The sequence below is a fragment of the Gorilla gorilla genome, chromosome 3 (genome assembly GCF_029281585.2).
Source record: "Gorilla gorilla gorilla isolate KB3781 chromosome 3, NHGRI_mGorGor1-v2.1_pri, whole genome shotgun sequence".
NCBI lineage: Eukaryota > Metazoa > Chordata > Mammalia > Primates > Hominidae > Gorilla > Gorilla gorilla.
In genome coordinates, this window is record NC_073227.2 from 54,554,835 (window position 1) to 54,564,800 (window position 9,966).

A 9,966-nucleotide genomic window follows, 5' to 3' on the forward strand; every position below is an offset into this window, starting at 1 on the left:
GTTTAGCATTTTTTCATATGTTTGTTGTGTGTCTGTCCATGTTTTTTGCCTATTTTTAATGAGGTTATTTGTTTTTTGTTTGTTAATTTGTTTAAGTTTCTTATAGATTCTAGTGATCTTTGTTGAATACATAGTTTTTAAAATATTTTCTCCCATCTGTAAGTTGTCTGTTTACTCTGTTGATAATTTCTTTTGCTGTGCAGAAGTTAAGTTTAATTAGGTCTCACTTGTCTCACTTTTTGTTTTTGCTGCCATTGCTTTGAGGACTTAAAAAACATGAAATGCCTCATGAATTTGCTTGTCATCCTTGGAGAGGGGCCATGCTAATCTTCCCTGTATTATCCAATTATAGTATATGTGTTGCCAAAGTGAGCATTTATTTCTGAATTATTAAAATATTTTTGCAGAAATTATGGTAAGAGTCTGTTTCTTTTCAAAGAAACAATTTTAAAATCAGCATTTAGAAATCCTAAATGTAATATTTTGAAAATTTTTCAGAATTATATTAGTGAAAATAAGTCTTTGCAATTAATTATCGAGTTTTTAAGTATTATGAAAAGCTAATTTATTGTGAGTAAAGGAGGTTCCACTTAAAAATAATCCATAAAATTTTAATTGGTAATAACAGTTACAGTATATTCAAGACATTTAGTATATTAGCTTTCTTAAAAAACTGGTCAAAACTTTATCAAAATTTTTTTCATAACGGTACATCCATTTGTTTATTTCCATATTCTTGCTGAGAAGCACTACAAAAATCTGGAACAAAAAACAAATCTGTTTTGTGATACCAAAGAACTCTCAAGGCAGAGAGGAATTACAAGGTCAAGATCTGGGAGAGAAGGGAAGACTATGGAAGGAAATTGTGAAGTTGAGGCCATATTATTCCTAAAGGCAAATGCCAATTACACAGATTACTGAGAAGCTGAGAAGCCAAACAAAGCATTTGACAGATTCATGTACAGCAAAGTCAAAAACTGTAGTCCAGCACCCACCAAGAATCAGAGGCTGTGGTAAACATCTTAAGTTCGGATTCAGGACCAAAAAGTACTTTATCTCTAGAATAAGAGGGAAAAGAAAATACAGCATTGGACATTAAAACATAAAAGAATGGGCCGGGTGCGGTGGCTCACGCCTGTAATCCCAGCACTTTAGGAGGCCAAGGCGGGTGGATCACGAGGTCAGGAGATCGAGACCATCCTGGCTAACACGGTGAAACCCTGTCTCTACTAAAAATACAAAAAATTAGCGGGGCGCCTGTAGTCCCGGCTACTTGGGAGGCTGAGGCAGGAGAATGGCGTCAACCACGGAGGCGGAGCTTGCAGTGAGACGAGATCGCGCCACTGCACTCTAGCGTGGGCGACAGAGAGAAACTCTGTCTCAAAAACAAACAAACAGACAAACAAACAAACTGAAAAGAATGTAGAAAAAAGATAGTAATAACGATAGGAAGATAAATTAATAAAATGGAAAATAAAAATACAATGGAGATGTGTCTACAATGCCAAAACTAAGGTTCTTTGAAAAGATAAATATGCTGCTAAATATCTAATGAGATTTATCAAGACAAATAGAGACTTAACACAAATAATATTAAGAATAAAAATGATGCAACACTATAGATTCTATAGACACTTAAAAGGTCAAAAGATGATATTAAGAAAAGTGAACTGGAAAATGTAGGTGAAATTAACATACTCGTGTATAAAATTACCATAATATGCAAAAAAAGAAAAATCTGAATAGTCCCCTAAGTACTGAAAAATAAAAGTCAAATCTATAATTTAAAACTCTTCTGCAAAGAAAACTTCAGGCCCAGATAGTTTTACCAGAAAATTCTATCAAATGTTTTAGAAGTAATACACATTGATTTATATACATAAATTCTCCCAGATAATAGAAGAAAAGAACTATCAACTTATTTAATGAATCCATCATAATGTTAATCTAAAACAAGACAAAAACCTGAAAAGTAAGAAAGAGAATAGATGTCATGAATTCTAAGTAAGAAGTTAGCAACAAAAAATGAGAGAGAGGAAAGAATGAAAGGGCTGCTATATTGTTGGAGAAAATATTTGCCACAGAATAAATGATAGGGAACTTCCATAAATCAAGAAGAAAATTTCAGACACCTCAATAAAAATAATAAAGATTGACTTGATTATCAAAATGGGAAATAAGCATTATAACATCAATAAGAGAAACACTACTGAAACAATAATGGAAACCACTACACATAAACCAGAATTGCCAAAATTAACAGTCTGACAATATCAACTTCTGCTTTGGGAAAGAACACATTAGCTGGTATTGGACTTAGTCTGTTGATGTAAATAGCTATACAACTGCACATAATGTATAAGGCTTCTGTTTTCAGACACTGGGTAACAGGCAACAGCAGAATCAGACCCTTGAGGGAAGGAAAACACATGGTGTGAGTTCCATGTTATCCTTGGTTTTGTCCTGGGACACTTTCCAGAACCTGGCACAGGGAAAAGAAGCACCATGAAGACTGGCAGTTTTTCTGGGCAGTAGAGGTAGGGCTTCCAGTTTGGAGATGTTAAAGCAACTGGAATTTGCAGGGCAGAGTGCAGAACAGGAAGCAGCCCCAGAAAGGCATAAGCAGAAATCCACAAAGAATAAGTTATCCTTGGGTTCTAGCTGAGGTATACACAAAGGGTAGAAACCATGAGGTATAGCAGAAAGCAACTGTTAGAGCATCTGAAAGCCAAACAGAGGTTTACAAAGGTCATGTAGTGTCTGAAAACATCGGAGTTCACAATGCCTGGAAACACTGGAGTTCTATTCAACCCAGAGTGAAAGTCTGCACTGAGCACCTTGGACATGCAGTTGAACCTCAAAAACGTCATGATTTAGGTGAAAGAGCCATATCCTAGAATTAAAGCCACAATTTAGAATTATGTTTACCCTAATAAAACCTAAAATCAAGCCAAACAGGATCAAAAGAATTTAATTGTCATACAAAACTCAAAAATCTTTAAAATAACACAATATAACATAGACTCCTTAAAATGTATCATTAACAATGTCCAGTACACAGTCAAAAGTTATTGAACTTGTAAAAAAAAATCAGATGTTAAACTGCTTGATACTGCTTATAATTCGCTGAGACTGTTCATTTTTTGAAATCAGTTTTCTCTTTATGCTTCAGTGTGAATTATTTATTTTCAAATTGACTTAATTTCACTGATATTTTCCTCTCTTATTAATAATGTACTGTCAAAGTTAATATGAAATAACTTTTTATTTATATTTTCACATTTTTATTTATTCATATTTTTTATTTCCATGTCTTACATTTGGTTCTGTTTTAGTTTCAGTTTCCTTATTGCTTCTGAAATTCCCCAGAAAGAAAGGGACCCACATCTGGTGAGGGTCTTTGTGCTGACAAATCCTACAGCAGAAAGTCAAAAGTGCAAAGAGAGAAAAGCATATGCATGTGGTGAAAAACATCAATGCACAAATCCAAGTAGTACAGCAAATGCTAAAATGAATGCATATAAGGGGAACAACACCTGGGAACATTGTGGCTATTCTACTGGAAAGCAATAACAAATCAAAAATCTAAAAAGTATCCAGAAGAAAAAAATAAAGGCATGTTATATTCAGGAAAACCATGACTAGAAAAAAAGGCTGATTGCTCATCATAACAATGAAGACCAAAACATAATGGAAGGTCATTTTTAAATTGCTGAACCACAAAAGAAGGAAGGCATCAAGAAAGATTCTACATACTTCAACAATGAGAGTGAAACAAAGGTATTTTTGGATTCATTATAGGTGAGATATTTCATCACCAGTAGATTGTACATGTAATAAATGCTAACGGAAGTGATTCAGAAAAATAATCCAACTTTTTATCTGGTATGTTATGGGTTGAATTGTGTCCTTCAAAAGTTCATACGTTGAAGTCCTAACTTTAGTACCTCAAACTGCAAACTTGAAAATAGGATTGTTGCAGATATAATTAATTAGGTTAAGATGAAATCACACTGGAGTAGAGTGGACCCCTAATTCAATATGACTGAAGTACCTATAAAAAAGGGAAATTTAGACACATCTAATGTAAAATTTCAGAAGCAAGTTAATGGTCCATATGGCAGGAGGGAAGGTGTATAACACGAGACAGGTCACAACTCTGTTTCCTGACTTAGATCATCACTATGCAGATTTTTCACCTTGTGATAATTCATTAAGCTGTGTATTTCTAATTTATGCATTTTTCTTTATAGATGTTGCATTCAATAAAAATTGAAAGAAAAACAAGTTGACAATGAAGCAAATGACAATGATATAATTCTACTCAAGAATTACACTAACACTCTTCTAAAGGGCAAGTGATATTTCTATAAGGTTTTTTTTTGTTTGTTTGTTTTAACTTCAGAGTTGTGTGACCTTATCTATAGGAAGTACAATCTGTTGTACATAATAAAAATGTAAATTTTAAAACACAATTCAGATCTGGCCATAGCCTACTGAAAACTCCCAGTGACTTGTCACTAGGAACAAAAGCCACAGCATGGAAGACTTCATATGATCTGGCCTCTAGTTGTTATTCTGACTTCAGTCCTTGTTTCTCACTTTCTTCCAGACCTCTAGATTCCTCCATGAACCTTGCTTAAACATACTTAGCAGGCCTCCACTTCAGGGTGCCTCCCCCTTTTTACTTAGTCTGGAATGTTCTTACCTCACAAATGTGTTCCTCTGCACCATTGTTTTAATCATGGTGTTGCTCAAGTGACACCTCCCCAGCAAAGCCTTATCTGAACACCCTATTTTAAATTCCAACCTCACCTACCAGGTACCCTCTCTCTTCTTACTCAGCTTATTACTGACATTATGTTGCATATTTTTGTTTATGTATTTGCACATAACACAAGAAATTTACCTGTGTGCGCGTCATTTCTTTGTTAGCATGTAAAATACGCCTGGCATAGAGTAGGCATTCTACATATTCTTGTGAAATGACTAAATGAATGAATACATGAGTTAATGCATGAATGCAATGTTTTCAGCAAAGGATTGGGAAAAAGACTGGAAAACTTTAATACAATTTACCAATGTCAAGACACTTTTACGCTCTGGGTGCATCAGGCTTCAGTTTAGCAAAGTGAAGGCAATTTGTTTACACAAAGGGGCAAAGATGTGGAATTACTTATTAATTGAATTTCTGTGAACTAGAAAACACAGAAGCCATTGTTTACAATGCTATTGGCTGACTGCTCACATTTCTAGGTATAGCTCAGAGTACTCCCAGGGGAAAGAAAATAAAAAAGCCTTGTTAAGAATGTAGCATTCTGCACAGTTGTTAACTGTTAATTAATTTTATCTTCTCTAGGTACTCAAATCTTTATCCCCTAGCCTAAGTATTCCTATTCGACATCTGGTAGGTCTCTTTTAACTCACGAATCTATAATTAATTTTTTGAGAATAACTAAAACTAAATTGAGACTCCTTAGAATTGGGTGTGTCTAATTGAGACACACTGTATGTACATATAATTAGTGAAAAGGGGGTAAAAAATAATTTCTGATTCCTAACAATGGTCTGTAATCCAACAGTATCAAGAAACAAATGTTGTCCTCTCTGAATTTTCTTCTTAGTGCATAGTTTGGCTACAGACATCTGCTGTCTATGCTAAAATGTCTTCTTCCTTCAGGAATCTTTCAGATTAATAATTGCAAGTATACGATTTGCAGTTAGGATTGGCTCCAAGTCCCAGTCTTGAAATCACTAGTTATGTTATATTGAGTGACTTACCTAAATTCTCCAAGACCCAATTCACCTCTTAAAAAAATGAGATTGTTAACTGTACATATTTTTATGATCATCCTTATTATGAGGCGTAAAAGCAATAAGGTTGTGAAATATTCAACTCTGTACTTGGCATACAGTAATCACTCAATAAATGTAAATTAGTGTAAGAGCCAAAAAGGAATAATATACTTATAGGATAAAATAATTTAATATATTAAGCTTATGTACTTTCTCCATATCAGACATTAAGTATTTAATCTTTATTTGTTAATTCCAAAGGGAGACTTTGTTTTCTCTAGTGTCCTCTGCAACTTTCTGTCTTTTGTTAGAGTGCTCTGTGTCTATCACCAGCCACTCTGTGGGAATATAACTCTTTATTAAGTCAATAAGAGGCAAGATTTATAAACCCCCTTTTGAAAGAATAGTTTCCTCTTGTTTGAGAAAGAGCTTTCCACGGCTTGGAGGCATTGCCACCATGGTACTTCCTGTGCAACACTACCAAACTTTCCCAAGGAAAGAGTAAGTCAAGGAGCTACTAGTTCATCGCTTAATGCTCCTTGTCTGGGTTGCATGGGTTACTATACACACCAATAGCGAATAGTGTCCTCTGCTTGATATTTGGCTCTGCTCTGCCAAGGGCTTTTGCTGTTGCATTACATTTGCTCAGTCTAGTTATGTCTCTTATATTTTGAGACTTGGAAATGGAATGTCAGCTCTTCAGTTCCAAAGGCACCACCTGAGGCTGTTGTGTGATTCAAGTATTTTCATCTCCTCCTGCTCTTTTGCTTTGAAATCAGTAAGGTTATGTGTAATCAAAGAACAAATATGATCGCTTAAAGGAAAATTAGTGGCTGGTAAATTTAGAACTAACCCCTCATATGCGACTTCACACAGAGATTGTTTTTCATCTTTCTCTGCATGTCACATAGCTCATCTAAATGAGAAGTACAAATGTTTTCAAAGGCAGCTCCATACATAGCTCAAAACTGTGAAATAATGGTGAAAAAGGAGTTTTTAATGTATTATCAGTTCTGCCCACCTGACTTTTCACAGAACCCAAGATACATTAATGATGTGAATGTGTTTTTAATGATTTTTTTATTAACTAGACAAGGTTACATCATTTAGAAAAGAGTATTTGAATATTCATAACATTATATAGTAAACGTGCATGATTAAGAAGGACAACCCCTTAATCAGTAGTTGAATATCTACTCTACGGAAAATATTGTAACAGACTGTGAGAATACAAAGGTGACTGAAAACAGCTGCTGACCTCAAGGATTTCACCATCAAGTTGTAGACAAGGCATAACCCTATGGAACCATAATTTTCAAATACATATACTTCCATGCTAAAAACTCAAATTAGCTATTTGAGGAAAATCCCACTGTGTAAGCCAGAGTTTGCACTATGTATATCTGGGAAATATGCCATTTGAGTAAAAAAAAAAAAAAAAAAAAAAATTCCTTTTTGCAAATGGTCCTAACATTGTGTGGAAGAAAGATTAGTAGGGGAAAAAAGTCCCAAACATCAACTCAAGAGATTACCTGTTGTAAACTGAACATTTTGCTAACTCTCAATGTTTTACATATCTATGTTTTACATACCCATCACCTGCCATCTCTGGTAGGCAGAGACACTTTAGTCCCAGCCCTGCTGTCAGAGCTATTGTGCACTTGCATCCCTGTTTCCCTGCTAGGTTCTCACCAAGGCTCAATTTCTCTCTCTGGAACTCATTATTAATTCTGTTGCCTTCATACATTCTCAACTCAGAGCTCTGCTTTCCTGAGTTCTACCTTTACATGATGTTTGAATTTTTTCTAGAGCATACCTTTATTCTTTGCCTCAGTCTCTTTTCCTGCATTATTAATATCTTCTTTTTTTCTGTTTGTTGCCTTGGTGAAAAATGTAAAAGTTCATAACCACATGAAGCATTAGAAACCACTTTTCTGGAGCTATTACTCATGACATGATGGTTGGTTTATAGCAGTGGGTCGTATTCAAATACTAATATACACAGGAAGAACCAAATAAGTCCCAATTTATAAAATTAAATGAACTAGAACAGCATTTCAGAAGTGCCTGGTATATTTGCAAATGATCAATTTTGATTAGAAGTGTTATAAATTTAGAAAGGATATATATCTTTATGCCTGGAATGGTCTAGAACTTGCAGGGGTTACAAAATAATCTTAGTCTCTGAAGATGGATAGGATTGAGAAAGTGAAGAGGGTTGTTTCAGTTGAAGGAAATCTATGAATAATGGTGGATGCATAAATATTTTGTAAGCTGAACTTCACTAAGAATAATAGGGTATAGGCAACTCAGGTCTAATTCTGCCAGAATTCTAGGCTTGGATCCGATTCTTCTTTCCTCTGTTTCCCAGGTGAATCCTTGGCAATATATAGAGAGTATTTGTATGTATATGAGAGAAGATGGTGGTGGGGAGGGTGGTGAGGAGAGAGAGAGAATGCATGTTTGCGTGTGTGTGTTTGTGTGTGTGTGTGCATGTGTGTGTGAGCACCAATAGGTTTCTTCATGAGGTAATCAGATACTATTTCATTATGTGCCTCTGTGCTGACTGTGGGGATTTCATTCAATTGAAAAGTAAATGTAATAAAGCTGTAGAGAAAGGAATATTACTATATTAAAGGATAAGCTTTGAAATATATTCCAAAGAACACTGTTACGGGCTTAGGGGAAATCTCATTTCACTTGCTAACTTTTCTAATTCAGGCCAGGTATATAACCTGTCTCCTGAGAGGATAAAGATATGCTGAATAAGCCTGAGTGAGACCAGCCAACACCAAGCAGAAAATGATGACCCTTCTCATCCTTTTTGTGTTCAGCAACAACACGAAGGTTAAATAGAGGGGTGTTTGTTGACATCATTGACACTACAAGTATAAATATAAAATAATGTGCTCACATCATTGTCATTTCTAGTTCTTTTTATGGATGTCAATGTGGCAACTAGGGGTACTCATGCCATATTTTTCATGGGACTAATTTAATACTTTGCATTGACCTATCTGATTTATAATTTTTCTGCATACAGATTTTCCTTTTTTCTAGGCATTTTAGCTTTGCTTGCCCCCATCAACATTTTCTTCACTTGTTTTTTTCACTTTCTATTCTGTAGTCTCAGACTTACTCATTGCTCATTCATTACTCCTTGATTGAGAAAAGAGAAAAGACATCATAGAGATAATAAATAGTAGAATCAGAAGACGGAAATGAAAGATGGCAATATGATAATTATACCTCTGATTCCTTTCTTCTGGGCTCTAGAAATTTTAAAACTCTCAGGCTTTCTTAGGGCCTTCCCACAAATAAGTTTGAGGGGAAAAAACTGCTGATCACATCCCAAAAAAATGGCATTATTATTTCCTTACATAAGACAAACAAAAAATCTTTAGAGGCCAAGCATCAAAGATGATGAGCAACAGAAGCATATTCAATACCATCAGATCTAAGTCCCTTTCAAGAGTACCTTCCTCTCTCTCTAAAGGGCACAATCTTCCTGTCTTCAGCTCTATTGGACAGTAGTTTAGGGAATGCAATTTTTCTACATCTGTAAGTCCTTTTTTCACATGAATAATTGAAAGACCCCATCATTCTTTCATCTTGTTTTCAAGGACTCCTGAGAAAATGCATGGCCATTATATTTTTCTCCAATATTCAGGTTAAGCCATAGTTGCAATTCTGCCTTGTACATGGCATAAATTAAAAAAAGGCAACAATCATAGATGGATGACAATCTCCATGATTCTAGAGTGTGAATTTGAGATAGCAAGTACAGCAGCAGTACTCCATATATGAAACATGGAAGAGACATATGAGTGCATCAAATGACTACTCCTAACTCCATGTCATAAATTAGCAAACCAGGGCCCAAAGAAATGAAGTGCTGTGACTTGACTTCACAGGTTTCTTCATGAATGTTGAGTGAGAATTGAACTCAAGACTCTAGTTTCCCATGATAAATACTTCAAGAAATAGTGTTATATTCACCTATGAAAAATATAGCTCAAAGTACGGGGTTTTAAAATATAAATGCATTTTGAGTTTGGATTTTAATATATTTAATAATTTCTTCTCTTTCTTCAAGCAAACCTGAAAATGAGAAAGGAGCCAAAAGAAAAGTTTATCTACCACCAATTATGCAAATGATTCTTTAATATT

At 34.9% G+C, this 9,966-nt stretch overlaps 1 non-coding gene across 1 annotated transcript; it reads right to left on the minus strand.

Annotated features, from left to right (window-relative positions):
- Positions 1–270: 270 nt before the first annotated feature.
- Positions 271–376, minus strand: LOC115934412 (U6 spliceosomal RNA). Its single transcript, XR_004070218.1, has one exon. It is a non-coding gene; the product is annotated as a U6 spliceosomal RNA (small nuclear RNA).
- Between the last annotated feature and the right edge of the window lie 9,590 nt (positions 377–9,966).